We start from the raw sequence: 16,877 nt of genomic DNA on the forward strand, positions 1-16,877 counted from the left end.
TCAGTAATCTTGACATTAGTGTATAGCTAGAGTCGGGACAGTTCAGATAGCGTCAGTGTAGTGAGGGTTGAATGTCAATTGTCTATTTGATTGCATTACTGCCAGTTTAACACCATTTACTTCTGCGTGCGTTACTTCCAGTTTAACACCATATAGTTTTGTGTGCATTATTGCCAGTTTAACGCCATATAGTTCTGTGTGCGTTACTGCCAGTTTAACGCCATATAGTTTCATGTGCGTTACTGCCAGTTTAATGCCATATAGTTCTGTGTGCGTTACTGCCAGTTTAACGCCATATAGTTTTATGCGTTACTGCAAGTTTAATGCCATTTACTTTCTGTGTGCATTATTGCACATTTAACGCCATTTACTTCTATGTGGGTTACTGCAAGTTTAATGCCATATAATTCTGTGCGTCACTGTATGTTTGGCGTATTATATTACAGTATATTATAGTGTATCCATGGAATGTGTCTGTGTAGTGTGAGTACTCAAATTAAAGTCCACCAAACACCACTTTACATTGAAGTGCATCTACATACAGATTTCCACTTCTTCTTTATATTTGCTTATAAGCACTGCTCCCTCCCTCCCAATAATGTCTGGAAGGAAACAAGGAGAGGCAGATGTTCCATGGGAAATATGGACCCAGCAACTAATGTGTCCACAGGCAAAGATGGACGTGGTGGTCAGTCCTCAAGTAGGGCATTATTTCCTCTGTTTAGTGAGTTTGCCCATGCTATCCAGCCAGAGCATGCGGAGGAGATGGTGGAGTGGCTTACTAAACCTTCCTCATCCTCCTCATCCTTTGTCATGCAAGTAGAGCCAAGTGTGCAGGCCCCTGCAGTTTCCCGAGTGGATAAATCTGCCTCCTTGTCCACATCTATTCCTGCCGTAGCCCTAACACAGGAGGAGTCAGCTGAGTTATTTGACCACAGCATCAGCCACTTGCTCCTTGATGATGCCCAGCCATTACTGGATTCAGATGTTGATTCTGAGGTTGAGGATGACAGGAACATGAGCCTAGATAGAGAGGAGAACACTGGTAGACAAATTGACATTAATATTCCCTTAGATGCAGCGTATTGCTAAGTTGTCTCCAGTGGTAATGATGATGATGGAGGAGATGGAGATGAGGATGAGGTCACTGATGCAACTTGGGTGCCAGATAGAGCAGAGGAGGAAACTGAAGATGATGGGTCACAACCCCAAGGAGGCCGACATCAAGAAAGAGTAGAGAGCAGCCACCCTATTCCATCACATTATACAGCTGTTATCTCCTGGCCCACTCCCCAAAGCTCAGCTGTCTGGGTCTTTTTCAGCACATCTGCAGCAGATCACACTGTTTCTATCTGCAAACTGTGTCTCAGGCACATAAAACATGGCATAAACACCAGCCATTTGGGTACCACATGGCTAGCAAGACATTTAACATCCAATCACTCAGCCCTTTGGCAAGAGCACCTAAAAGCCACGCAAAAGGGGCACAAATCTGTTCCTCCTCCTCCTTACCCACTTCAATCTGCCCCTGCTATACTGAGTCATTACCTCTAAGCAGCCTCCACTGACGGGAATGATGGTATAGCACAGGGTGTCCCAGGTCCTAGCAGCACATCTGCCAGCAGCACACAACCAGCTGTAGACTTTAGCTGGTAAATTTCTCTGCCCGATCTGCTAAAAACGGAAAAAAATTATACAGTCCCTGCCACCCACATGCCCAGCGTCTAAATGCAAGCTTGTCAAAGCTGTTGGCTCTCCAACTTCTGCCTTTCAATCTGGTGGATTCTGTCCCCTTCCGTGAATTTGCACAATGTGCTGTACCACAGTGGCAGGTTCCCAGTCGCTACTACTTTTCACGCAAGGCCATTCCATCTCTCTACCATCACGTGGAAGGGAATGTTCTGGCATCGTTGGGCAAGGTAGTCAGCCGTAAAGTCCACCTTACTGCTGACACGTGGTCCAGCAAGCATGGGCAGGGGTGGTATATTTTGTTCCCAGCACACTGGTAAAGCTGCTTGCACCTCGAAAGGATGCAGGACAGGGCTCGGTTCTGCAGCTTGTTGTGCCCCATGTCTCTATACAGCTGGTGGTGATAATGCCAGACCTGTGAGCTCTACCCCCTCCTCTTTCTCCTCCTCCTCCGCCACCTCCATGCTCTTCTCTGCAGAATTGTCCTATGAACATCAGGCACCCCCTAAGCGTTCAAAGGGCTATTCCCAGAGTCAGGCTAAAAGGTGTCATGCAGTGCTTCAGCTGGTGTGTGTAGGGGGACAGGAACCACACTGGAGCAGAGATTCTTGCAGCTCTGCAGGGACAGGCCCAGCAGTGGTTCACACTATGCCAGCTGGAGCCAGGAATGGTGGCGTGCGATAATGGCTCAAACCTCCTGTCTGCCCTTAGACAGGGAAAGTTGACACATGTGCCTGGCATATGTCCTCAATTTGATGGTGCAGCCTTTCCTAAATAGCCAGGGTTGCAAGATGTGCTAAAGCTGTCCAGAAGAGTCTGTAGCCATTTCAGGTGGTCATACACAGCCAGTACTCGGTTGGCTGAAATTCAGCAGGAAATCCACCTGCCCATAAACCGCCTGATTTGTGACATGCCCACCAGGTGGAACTCGACTTTGTCAATGCTGCAGTGTCTATACATGCAGCAGAGGGCTGTCAACGAGTACCTGTGCAAAAACGGCATGACAGGCTCAGGCCGCCTCTGCTTTTTTTCCCATGCCAATGGCTGATCATTAAGTCTGCATGCACTGTATTGTCACCATTTGAGGAGGCCACAAGGATGGTGAGCCATAACAGTGCATGCATCAGTGACACAATCCCTGTTGTGTTCCTGCTTGAGCAGTCTATAACACCATCATTTCTATGTCACAGAACACAGGAGGAGAGAGGGGAGGAGGGTGAGGAAGAGGATTCTGGCACTTTCATAGGCTTTGAAGAAGAGGAAGACATGCGCCAATCTGTAAGAAATGGCTTTCCAACCCCAGAACTCTTGGGAGTAGTATGTGGAGTAAGTTCCAAATGCTGTCCTCCTGAGTGACCCCGTGGAATCTGCTTCTCAAGCCTCTGAAAATTTGAGGCGCATAGGCTTCAAAGGCTGTGAAAGGACCCAAGAATACGTGGCATAAAGGAGAAGGATGATTACTGGTTGGCAACCCTCCTTGACCACCGTTATAAGGGGAAGGTCTCAGAACTCATCCCGTTCCCATAGAGAGTGCAGAAGATAAAATCGTTTGAAGACACATTAAATAGGATTTTATTGAATGTTTTCTCTGTGGACCGTTTGACTTTTATAAAAATGAATCAGTACTGGATTACCAGCTATGAAGCCCCTGATGCCGATGTGACTTATTAAGTCTTTTTGGGACGTGGAATCTCTGCAGGATTTCGAGGCTGCCTATCTTTGAGGGCATTCAATCATTTCATCTGGAAAAATATTTTTGGTATAGGTTTCATGGGTACAATTAACACCCGAAGACCAATTTTTCAGCACCAGTTTGACAGATGCATATCATTGCAATTTTTTTGCCCTTCATCAAGAGCACCTCTATATGGTTACGGTGGGAAGGCACCCCCGACACTCAAATACCAATTTTTCTGCACCTGTTTGACGGGTGCATATCATTGCAATTTTTTACAGCAAGGCCAATTCTTGCTTTTATCAAGAGTACCCCTATAGGGTTACGGTGGAAAGATGCCCCCGACACACAAAGACCAATTTTTCTGCACCTGTTTGAATGGTGCATATAATTGCAATTTTTACAGCAAGGCCAATTCTTGCTTTCATCAAGAGCACCCCTATAGGGTTACAGTGGGAAGGCGCTGACACCCAAAGACCAATTTTTCTGCACTTGTTTGACGGTGCATATCATTGCAATTTTTTACAGCAAGGCCAATTCTTGGAATTAGTAATAAGTGGAAATACCACCAGTCCATGCAGATGAAGAAATCTTGTGTAATTAAATGTGTATACTAACAAATTAGGAGCAGCACGTTACACTAAAGGTAAATGTGAAATAATTAAATGAATTATTTGAAACCGAGTTCTCTATAAATATTTGAGACCTAACTCCAATACTCTGAGTTCATTGAGAGTAAAGGTCTCATTACTCAAATTAAATATCCCTTTGCCCACAATTCTCTCTTTCTTTTTATTCTTCCTTCCTCTCCTCTTTCCTCTGCATGTTTCTTTGTACTCCTTGAGTTGGCCAAGTAGGTGGTTCCTATTGTTGCCAATGGGGGGTCCCCTGCTGTCCATATTGGGTCCCTTGATGTTGGTTGTACCAAGGTGCATTTGGTGGTCCACCTCTCCCCCTTCCCTTCCAATTTTTAGTTTGGCCAGGATCCCCCTGTTCGAATTCCAGCCTCCTCTGGTAGGTGGATCCCCATGTCCCCTCTTTTTAAAACCCCTAAAGGGTTGGTGGCCTCTCTGTGGATCCTCTCCTTGGTATAGGGGTTGGAATCTATTGTAAGTGGGAACTTCATATCCCCCATAATAGCTGTTATCATATTGATTGCGATTTGGAGGTGGGGTAAGTCGAGTTACTAGAAATAGCAGTGGCTCCCCTGGTGCTGCCAGCTCCCTGGTTGTTTCTATTACCCCGAGTGGAGGGACCAGGCATCCATCCTTGGTTTCCCCAACCCGTTGTGGAACATACAGGGACACCCAGAGGCTGGGTAGGTTCCAGCCTATCTGAGGAAGAGTCCATGGAGGAACACTTCAACCAGTTCCTCCTGCCATTTATAAACTCTATTTTCCCTATAATTTTTAAGGTCTCATTGGTACTTCTTTAGTTTCTTATTTAGTATCCTTGTCTTATTTTTCTAAATGATTTTGTATATGTGTATTTTTTTCTTTGTATTCTGCAGTATGCTTAAAAGGTATAATGGCTTATTTAAGCTCAATGATTTTCATTTCTAATAGTTGTAATTTAGCTTGTCTCCTAAAAATAATACATTTTAGTAGTTTTTGTTCACGACCATTAAAAAAATTGTACCATTGAGTGTCTAGATCAGAATCTTCAAGACCATCATTGGGGCCAATATCCCAGCGTAAGCGTCTAGGTGTTATTTTATTTTTTAACATATTTTTCAAGTGTAGCAATATCCCACCAAGCCTAAATTGTTTTATCCCAAAAAATTTTTAAAGATTTAAAATTGTGTTCCAAATCTTTATTTAAGCTATAAATTTTCGGCTGATGAAAAAACATTGTGGGTCTGTTACTCATATATTCAAATATATCCATCGCTGCAGTTGTTTCTCCAAAAGGAGTAAATAGGGAATTAGTAATAAGTGGAAATACCACCAGCCCGTGCAGATGAAAAAATCTTGTGTAATTAAATGTGTATAATAACAAAGTAGGAGCAGCACGCTATAATAAAGGTAAATGTGAAATAATTAATTAAATTAATTAATTGAAACCTTACTCTATAATATTACTTATATTATATAAACCACAAACACAACAATCTATGAATATTAAATAGTGTGCAATCTTGTGGAAACTTCTTAACTTTAAAGCTAATATTAAAAGTGCAAAAAAGTGATAGTATTGTATGGACGACAAACACAAAATGTAATCACGTGTAAGCTTATCAACTTTAGAGTCCAAGTGTGGAATCAACCAACACAAAATACTATGAAGCAAAACAATGAAAAAAAAAAAATCAAAAAATCAAAAAATCTAAAATCACACTGTTGAGTGAAATAAAGTGTTCGGATAGACAATTTCTAGATAGCATCGTCCTATATTGCGCAATCATCAAAGAGGTATGTCTTCCACCACCATCACCAGCCACACATCCTACTCACCAGAATCCAATGACCCCCATTAGAGGTAGTCAAAAACGCTTTAATGGAAGGTGCCAATGGAGAATCTCGCAACCGTGGCTCAATCCAGATGCTATGTGGTCAGGGTTTCTGTGGACCTATACAGGTGCTCGATGGACGTATTGTGGAGACCTCAATGTGGAATTGGTCATACCAGATCATAAATACCATAAGTTGAAAGAGGAAAAAAGGCTCCCATGGTGAAGTATATCAAAAATGTATTCAAAAAACAAAATAAAACCAAGTAAAAACTTCATAGCAGCTAAGCAAACACAACCATGTGTCTTTATTTAAAACTATGATACCCCCACCTTTATTTGCTTGTCAGATGGCTTTTCTTTTTTTCTAATGCCTCTATTTCTTTTTGGATATTACTTTCCTTCTTTCCCCTTTTAGTTTTTATATGTCTAATATCTTGCTTGACCGTAGTCTTAAACATCTCCAATAAATGATTGGACGACTTCTTGGGATTAAACACATCAAGATTACCTCTATAGGGTTATGGTGGGAAGGCGCCACAACACCCAAAGACCAATTTTTACGCACACGCTACTTCTACCAAAGTCAAATTGACAGCAAAATGTATCCAAAAAATCTCGTTCCCAGTGCACTACATTGTGGCCTCATCATACAAGCTGGTTCCCCAGCTGTTGTTGAGAAACATAAAGGGAGCTTTTTGGATTTAAAATGCAATTATTGCTGCAGCAAATTCTAGACATGGTACAGATCTGCCACTTTACAGGTAGACTAAGGGGACACCCCCAGGCACTATAGTAGGAGGAAGTTTTCATTTTTATGCTTTCATGGCTCATTTAAAAATTATGTTTTTCACAATCTTTTATTTTATTGATACATGTCCCCCGGGGCAGGACCCGGACCCCTATAACCATTGTATGTCAAATTACTTGCATATAAGCCTTCGAAATTAGCACGTTTGATTTTTGACGTTCGGGTCCCATTGACTTCTGGTGCGAACCAAACAGGGGTCTGTTCGGCCCATCCTTATTGACGATGGATGTACATCGTGGGACACTTTTTATTATTTTTATGTTTAAAATAAAGGAATTGTCTGAAACGGTCTCTTGTGGTTTGTATTTTTGGAGACTTTTTGGGTGAATTGGTAGGGGTACGATGTTATATGTAGTATACAGTAGTTCCTCTGCTCCCAATGCCTTTGATTAGATTCCTGGTTAATTTCCCAGGAAGGGAATCCTCTCTGTTCACAGAGGCCCTGTCCTCAGTGAAGTCACTGCCAACTTTATTATCAAATCCACTCTCCCACTTAGCGAAGGTTCTGGTTCTCTAGAGTAAGTGATATTACTGAAATGAGTAAGAGCAGAAACACACATTTACAGTGAGTCTGAGGGCTTCAATGTTATGTTTGTGTTTACATCAAGTGATGATCTAGTCTATGTCAGAGTTGAGTGAGTGGGCCTATAGGAATTTAGCCTACTGTATAATATGACAGTCTTATGTATTGTCGTCATGATTTAAATACATTGATTTTGACAAATAATGCACCAATATAGAAGTGAGCAGACGAGAAGTCCAAATGGCCCCTTTATCAGTTTACTAAAAAGCTGACTTCTGCTAGATTTTGTTTTTACTTCATATTGGTGTTGAGTACAGTAGGTGCTTAGAGAGCCAATGCTGAGATGAATCAATGGCACTATGGGCTGCCTAAACTCATGAACCGTGTACATGAAGCATGAGTGGACCCTTAATGTTAGGTTTCCAGTAAGGGTTAGGTATCATGGCCTGATGAGGTATATGTTATAAGTTCTGTTAATTTTTGAAAAACTGCACCGAAAATGAAGGAACTGGTATTTTACACATCATAGAAGGTACAGGTGTGGTTTCAGAATCGGAAAGTAGGGACCTCAGTTTTAAGAATAAAACATTGTTATTGCATTGAGTTTACTATTTTAACTGGAATGTCTCTTTAATGTTATTTTTGCACAAACACAAAATATTTGCCACACAATCTGCAAGCCATTTTAAATATATATATTATAACTATATGGTTGCACAGCTGTTATTAATAGACAGTTAATGAGACCTTCATGCAGGATATATTCCTGAATCATCTAGCAGCCTGGCTAGGAATAATTTCCCCCTGCCTGGTGATCCACGTTAATATATTTTCCCACATAAGAACATATATCATAAGATACAATTTTTCAAGTATAAATATTTTAAATTATATGGCTATCAGATTTATTTAAAATTACTTAGACTCTGGTGACATTCTCAGCAAACATCCAAATAATTTAAAAAGGGTAACCAAGGCTAGAATATTTGCTAGGTTAAAAAGAAGTTTAATAAGAAACATACTATAAAACTCTTTAACTTTGCATATATACAAAGTAAATCAATGGCTATGTAGAAAATAACCCTATAGATATAACATATCAACAAAGATAGAGGTGAGAGGGAGAATAACTAAGGAAGGATATATCAGTAAATTGAAGGTAACAAAAATCGCTTTGAACATACCTTATTTCTTTTTAATACATCCACAATAATTTTTACTTTATTTATTATCATAAGAAACACAAAAATCTATTGATGTGGTCGCAGAGATGGCTGCTGTTTGTTACAAAAGTTTTTATCATGAAAATAATAACCATAGGGAAAGTACTTTCCCAACAATTTAAATAAGATTGCAACAAAATAACCACAAGCGTAAATAACTACAATAGTAACACTTTATTAAAATCAAAAATATTAAAGGAGAAGTCCAGCCAAAGCTTGTTTGGCTGGGCTTCTCCTATGGCTCACAAGAGTGCAATTCATTTTGCAGTTCTGTAACCTGCTTTCAGCAGAGAACCAGCTGATGTCCGCTCTCTGCTGACATCCCAGAAATTAGTCCCGTCACGCGAAACCATGACAATAAAGTCTGGATCCACCAGGTGCCTTGACTGATACCAGTCTCAGGCTCTCAGCTCTCCACTGAGAGCCTGAGACTGCCGCTCCCCATCCTTCCACAGCTCAGTGATCCAGGGAGCAGGGGCCTTCCTTATCCAACTGATATGAAGAATGAAGCAGTCTTCTCATTGACATGAACAATAGGGTAGTCTTCCCGGTAACACCAGTTCTAGGACAATCTTCTTTCTGACATAAACGATAGGGCAGTTTACTGACTGATACCAGAAATTGGACAGTCTTCTTCTTGTCACTAATACTAGAAATACCAAAAGGGGCATCTTTCACAATGGCCCTGATTTCTCTTCATTGTTGTACATCTACATACAGAGATCTAAATAATGAATAATATAACATGGCAGCTCGGTGTGGAAACACCAGATTGATGGTGGTTTCAAGTGTGAATGTGGCTTGAAACATCTTAGCCTAGTCTCAATAAAAGATTAGTTACACAGTTCAAACTCTTACACAACCAAAGTTTATGTATGTTGGAGATATGAGGAATCGGATACAAATCTCTCTTATCTCTTCTGGACATGCCCCTCTTCACTAATGTTGGGATGTAGGGTGATACATGACAGATTGACAGTACTAGTCACTCTTCTACCAATACCTCCTAAATCCTGCTCACTAGGATTAGTGATGGACCTGGTTCCAATTAATGTAGAATCGATCCTTATTAGTTTACTTAATTTTACACCAGAAAATCTGTAGCCATGTATTGGAAAAAAGATGCATCCCCTACCATCACCTTTTGGAAGTAATTTGTAAACAGCAGCCCACTGCTTTATCAAGCCACTTATGAATATTGGGGTTTCCCTAAAATGTTTCTGAAAGTTTGGAGCCCTTTGCTGGATGTACCCTCTTTGGCTAGGGCTATGTCTTTGTACCTGGATCACCCCTAAAGAAAGTTTAGGCTCCCTCCTCCAGCTGTACTTGCTGTGTGCACAGTTTGGCTACCCTCTACTCAGAGTAACCCTTGACAGATTTGAAACAGTCAGTTTTTTTTTTTTTAAATAGACTACTACTTTGTGGGCATTGCTACATATGCACCTATATTGCCTGTGTCTTTTTTGCATACATTTGTGACTATGTTGTAATTTGGTATTTTTCCTTTACCCCCTTTTCTCCCCTTCACTCTTCCTGTCCCTCTATTCTTATCCCATCCCTTCCCTATTGATAGACTTATAGAGTAACTAGTTTCTTTTTGTGCATACACCCTTTGACCCCCCCCCCCCCCCTGCATGGATATCCCTTGGTGTGGAGCCCCGTTTGACATCACTTCTGGTTTGCAGCTCTTTTATTCATTTATCACAGCAGGTTTACTTACTAAACAGAAGAGTGCACAATCAGGCTCACTTCTGCATAGAAACCAATCAGCTTCTAAGTTTTATTGCCAAAGTTTAATTGAACAAGCTGAGGTTAGAAGCTGATTTGCTACCATGCACAGCTGCACCAGATTCCGAGTGCTTCAGCTTTAGTAAATCTTCCCATCACTGAGGTTTTGCACTTTTTAGTTCTGTTTATGGCATTGCACTTTGTGTTTTCATAATTTTTGATACATTTTGGGGTTTTGTTAAAGCAGCAGCAGTGACATTTATTATTTTTTAGAAGAACATATTTTTTTTCTGAGGTATAGATATTTATATGATTTACATTTGCACAGTTTATTTAGGGAATACATTTATTATTATTTTTAGCGCAAAATAAGGGGTCATTTGGATAAATTATAGCATTTTTCAGCCTGAAAACATGACCAACAGATCTGACTCCAACTGATTCAAGATGAAAAAGGGGCCACACACATGCATAGAAGTGAGGTTTCAATATTAGACTATTCTTCCTGCTCACCTATGCTGCAGTTCGTGTTTTTTTTTTTTTTTGTTAAATGGTGGCTTGTCCCCAACTGAGAAAGAGCAATATATTAAAGCGTGGGCATTTGCTTGAAGAGCAAACACTATACTGTATGTTTCCCAGAACTGTCCTGAGGAATTAATAGGGGGTTCCATTACTATATCCCTTTTGTAACAGCTTTATCTCCTGCTGTTTTTCAGATGCTTTAGCAGCAATGCTATATACTTACTGACCTAGACAAAATATAGAATTGACTAACTTTTCCTACCCTCATTTCCAGCGTGCTTGTTCCAGGTCTCAGACTGGAATATACTGAAGTCTTAGGCCTGGTTCACACATATGCATTTTGCGGTTTGCATATTCCAGGTGCATTTTGCGTTTTTCAATACACATTTTTGATCCATTGAAGTCTATGGAACCAAAAAACAGAAAAAGTCCATGGCCCTTTCCATAAAATGCACAGATGTGGACACGACACATAGGAAACCATGTTAAATGGACTGTAGTGTATTTCTGCAAAACTGAAAATGCACCAAAAAATGCATAGGTGTGAACTAGGCCTTACTCAGATAAGTATCTAGAATTTTCATAAAGAGACAAGCAATGTCAGCACCCAAACTTCTCTCATGAAGCTCATCACATAGAATTGATGGCTTTTCATCACACTTGTTATTTTTCTTTCAAAACAATTGCAGACAAGGGAAATCTCACACTTATATCAACCGCTACAATCTTGAGCAGTTCAATGTTGCCTTATACCCAAAATTAAGAATTTCCTGCTAGAATTTTTCAAAGCAAAGTTATAGCCACTTTACGTATTTGTCCTGTCTGACCCTCCAAAATATCTATAAATGTATATCTATATACAGTATATCTAACTATTGTAACAGTATGATACCTGTTATGGTTTAAAAAGGGTTTGTGCCACCCAGGTTTATCACCCAGGCAGGTTGAAGGGCTCTTTGGTGCTTGTGTCATATGGAAGAAACTGAATTTTGTAAACCAGGTATGGGTTTTGGATCCTGGTGTGCTGTTTGCAAGCATAGCATATAGTGTATAGTATGAATCTATCCACTGCCACCACGGCCACCCCCTATTCATGTGTCCGGCCCCTTTCAGGTCACTGGGCATATGAATTACAGCCAGGGTTTTTTCTTAAAAGAACTGATTAGAGCCATAATCGGTGGACTCGGGAGAGAGCGTTGCAACTGGAGCCCACCCAGGTGTGTTGCAACAGCGAATGAAAATTCGCTGATTCAACACTGATCCTCCTCCCTGCCAATTGGGAAGCACGTATAAAACCGGTTTCCCGATTGGCCAAAACATCTGGCGATCCTATTGGATGCCTAGCACCTGGAGGAGGAGAGAGGAGACACAGCGAAAGCTGCTACAGGAGAGGACACCGGAGCAGCTTTCCCCAAGTCCGCCACGCTCTCACCACCAGCATTGAAGGTAAGGACATTGGGTGGTGGTGGGGGAGTGTCTTAGTGCCAGGAGGGTAGTTCCATCCGCCGCCGCTGAACTTGACTAACTATGTAACTCTGAGTAACCAGAGCTGGACATGTAAAGTAGGACATACAGATAACACACTTTAAATATATAATCAGAAATTATAGCAAAGACATGGTAGACAAAGTTCGGACAAGTTTAGAATAAGCAAGGTCAGCAACAAGAGTTAATCATACAGGCATACTCAGCCTCTTCAATTGAACAACACACATAAAGATAATGCATGTAAAGGTGCATGTACACAGGAAGGCAATCTGTAGTGTGGGAAAACCCAGCACAGGTTGCTGAAGAGGAGTAAGAACCAGGCAGCAACCAAGAGACAACTAGCACCAAGGGTGCAGAAGGAGAATAGCCAGGACGCTTAGCCAGTGATGACCAGCCTGCAACTATCTATAATGATCTGCCTATAGGTCTCTGATATCATACATTATCGGACATTAGTACCATTTATCAGATCTATGGAGTCATTGCCCCTCTAAATGTGTAATATTGGGGTTGTGCTCAAAACAGCTAAAAATGTTTGAACAGATATCTTTTTTTCTTATTACAGCAATGGATGAGCTTTTAATTATACTCTAAGACAGCTTTCAATGTTCCTTCTTTCATTTGTAAAATAAAACCTGTATAAACATTATGTTTTCCTTCTATATTATATGTGTACTTTTTATAAATCTTTTATTGTGTATGGAGGATATTAATTATTACAAGGCTCTGTGGCTTAGCCAACAGGAAAAAAACTGATGAATTTGCCAGGGAGGCTGTAAAAGTTCTGTGAATATACAGATTACACATTCTTTATTGTCATTCAGGCACATTACAAGTTCTTCTGAGGAATGCTAAGAGAGGATTTCTGCTAGATGAATTAAAATACAGAGTCAATGCACTCTCGCTCTTTTAATATCTCCTATGAATATTGGAACATTTGTATCCATTGTAATGAGTAATTATACCTTACACTGCTTATTGATGAGGTGTACAAAACACTGTGAAAGCCAAGTGAGTTGATGAATAGCCCTGGCAATCACAAGCAACTTTAGGAACATTTGGACGACTTAAGGGAATGAAGAACAATCTTTCTCCTTTGTACTAGACCTTTGAGGCAAAACCTGCCATATTCTGTGGAAGTTCTGGATACTTAAATGAACCTAATTCAGGGCCGAGTGTTAATTGCATAGGGTTTGTAAACAGTTTGCTTTATTTTGGTGTGCACTGATGCTTAGCAAAGGGAGCAGATAATCAAACACCCTGCCCTAGGCAAGATATGAGCCCAAAATGCTGGCTCAGTAGTCGCCTTTCTTTTAGGATTTGCAGCTAATGCTACTGTAATATTCAAACAAAAGAATATCATTAACTGCTTTTTGTAACAGCTAAGCAAACCAATTAAACCAAAGAAACAGCACTATTACACCTCATTGTACTGTGCTCTATAATTATTTATTATTACAGGTGTTTATTTAGAGCAGACAATTTATGCAGTGCTTTATATATATTGTACTTTCACATCAGTCTCTACCTCACATGCATAATAGACTAACTGCAGACAAAGGCGAAATAGGAGTACAGCCAGGCTTACTTAATTTAAAACTCCAGTTATGCTTGAGAAAAGAAAACTTCTCCCTAGAAAAGATATACAATGCAAGGATTTCAGAGAACATTATTCATAGACAACAAGGAATAGCCAAATTACCTACTATATGCTCCCTCCTAAAACTCAAGTCGGGCGCACGATTCACATGCTTGCATGCATATACAATGTTGATTCAAAGCAATCAGCACACCATGAATGAATAAAATTAAAGTCTTCATTGCATTTCTTAAACGCTTTGCGCCCGTAGTACCTACAGTTTGTACCTGTAGTACAACCCAAAAACAATTGTGCAAATTTTTTTTATCGTACACACTGACACTGACACTAACTGACACTGGTACTAATTTAAAAAGAAAAGATCCTGTCCAAAAAAATGCATTCATCCTGACCTTGACCTTTGACCCTGACCTTGACCTTTGACCCCCGGTCTTGACCCAAACACTAACCCTGGTACTGAACTAGTTCAAACCTTGATCTAGGTATTTTATTATTATTATTATTATTTTTTTTACACTTTTTTTTTCTCTGCAAGTGGAGAGAGAGAGTTACGATGTATCTCTCTCCTCCTTTCTAGGAGAGAGAAAACATAGGAGCGGGCTTCACAGTGACTGATCTCTTTTTTCTAAAGCCTATGGTGTGTGAAACACACTTGAACTAATACCTGGTGCAAAAAAAAAAATGCACACACAAAAGTGGAACAAAAAAAGGGCACAGGGTGTACATATGTACCTCCTCCTCTGAAGAAAGACCCTTACCCTGATTCCCCAGGGAGCAAGATGACTGAGGTACTCACTGGCCCACCTAGCCAAAAACCAGGTGGACCCCATTCTCTGGGAAGATCTGCCAAAACAGACCAGACCTCAAGTACTAAGTGGGGCTCCCCCGAAGGGAGACCCCATGAGAGAGGACGAACCAGGCCAGAAGGCCATGTCCACCCTCTTCCAAGACTTTCAGGGAAGGCCCGAGGACCAAAACCCTATTAATAACAGGGAGTAAAATGCACAGTGTATTTGACAAAAACACAAACACACAAATAAAAGTGGGGAAAGGGAAGTGGAGAAGTGCAGTAGGTTTATAGTGCAATACCATGGGAGGAAACAAAAATTCCTCTGGTCAAAGCCAAAAGGCCCGGCCCTAGAGGCAGGTGTGAAAAAAAATGTGTATATGGTGCAGTGACCTCAGTGTCAGAAAAATTCAAGATGAGCATCCCCACCTAGGAGATTTATGGGACCAGATTCAACCCAGGAGCAAAAAGGCCTCCACCGCCATCACCATTCCTTACCAGTTAAAGAGGGATACTAGCCAGCATCCCATCTCTCCATAGGGCACTGACATGCTCCCTCCTGAAAACTGATAAGAATAGATACTACACTTGATCTTAGCCAAAAGGATTAGAAGCAATACTGATCACTACGATAGCCAATCAGAGGCTATAACAGCGATCAGGTGACCCGAAATCAGGAGTTTCGGGTCCCGATCATTGTTACGGGGCTCGGGGTTCATGGTGAGACTCCAGTCTCTGTGCTGGAGTGTGCTGTGCAGTGTGCTTCCAGCACAAAGGGAGGTACGCAAATATGTGGCCCCACGGAAAAAAGCCCAGTCCAGTGGGGCCGCCTATTTGCGTACACTCAGCATGAAGGGATTAAAAACAGAGCATGCTAGTGTTAAGATTCTGCCTTTGTACTTTTTTGAATTAGCAAACGTTATTGCAGAGCCATGTAAACTTGTGTTTCTGTAAATACTGAGAAGACCAAAGGATTGTCTAATCACATTATCTATTCAGATGTTAGAAAAGACTGCACCCCTTACATCATTTTTGGCATGGAGGTACAGTAACTCACCATAGATGACATTTTATGCAGAATTCCTAAATGTGATCTTGGGGAAGTAGGTCTAAATGTGATGTGAATGTATAGTATGTAAAGCACTGCATATATTCTTGGTATTACATAAATATGTGTAATAAATGTAAATATTAATAATAAAAAAACATGTCAATCAACATGTCAAGTCCTATCAATGAAAATGGTCTAAAATTTTAAAAAAGTTTTATGCAGCCGTCTGAGAGAGATAGTGAGTAAATTACATGAGCAGAGGGCTAAGGATTTTTGGGGGTTCTGTCTATATATGAAATACTGTTTCCATGGTTTCAAAAAAGAGAATATAAAAACATGTAAGGCTGATGGCAAATCTTAACACATTTAGATCATTTTAATGACAGTGAATTACAAAATGGCTTTTGCAGAATGTTATCCTTTTAATAAAGCACTGCATGTGCATACTGGTTAGACAGAGTTCTTTTTCACCAATTTGGAATAATCAGAAGAATTAATTCTGAATTGTAATTGGCTGTTAAGCTTATTTAAAATGACTGCAGTAGCCTGGTTTATTGCAGTTGGAGCAAAGGAAAAAAGATGTTTCCCATAGAAGCTAATCATCTTTTATCCTCAAACCTGTTCCAGGAAAATGAAGCTAAGAACCTAGTTGTTTGCTATTGTGTTCTTTTCTGATGTCATCATCAATCACCCATTGATTCTAGCTGAACGGCAGTGAAAAATAAATTCTGCTTTGCAAAGCAATATTTTACAACAATATATTTCATATATTTATTTCATAAGATGTTGAAATTGCCACAAATAGTCATGAAATTACAGCTTATCCTCTGGAATCCCAGCACTCAGTCTGAATATAGTTAATCATAACTCACTTTCATATGTAAACTTTTGAGGTAATGGGTGTTACAAATTAAGGTTCTTTTTCCTCATGGCAAATGAAATTATTGGAGGGACCATTTACATGTTTTGGGCATTAAGCCTTTAGTCTGTGCCATGAAGAATGTGAGCCCTTTAGCAGTTGGAGTAGGCTTCATCAGTGATAGTAGTATTAATTTACTAAAGGCAAAACGGCTCTTCACTTTGCAGGGAAGTTGCACTTTGCCAGGAAATCTTCCCCAAAGTTTAGTAAACATGGTGAAGACTATGCAAAAACTACCCAATCACGTTCAAGAAAAAAAAAATCTGAATGTTTGTTCGCACATGATTCTAAGATATACCGTATTTATCGGCATATAACACACACTTTTTTCCCCTTAAAATTGGGGGAAAATCGTGGGTGCGTGTTATACGCTAGATCACCACTGTCTGTGAGCCGAAAAAGAGCAAGCGGC

At 40.4% G+C, this 16,877-nt stretch overlaps 1 pseudogene; it reads right to left on the bottom strand.

Annotated features, from left to right (window-relative positions):
• Positions 1-14,909: 14,909 nt before the first annotated feature.
• Positions 14,910-15,113, bottom strand: LOC143986411 (U2 spliceosomal RNA; annotated as a pseudogene).
• Between the last annotated feature and the right edge of the window lie 1,764 nt (positions 15,114-16,877).

This window comes from Lithobates pipiens, unplaced genomic scaffold (assembly GCF_037356315.1).
Source record: "Lithobates pipiens isolate NorthernLeopardFrog02 unplaced genomic scaffold, aLitPip1_a1.2 Scaffold_16, whole genome shotgun sequence".
Taxonomy (NCBI): domain Eukaryota; kingdom Metazoa; phylum Chordata; class Amphibia; order Anura; family Ranidae; genus Lithobates; species Lithobates pipiens.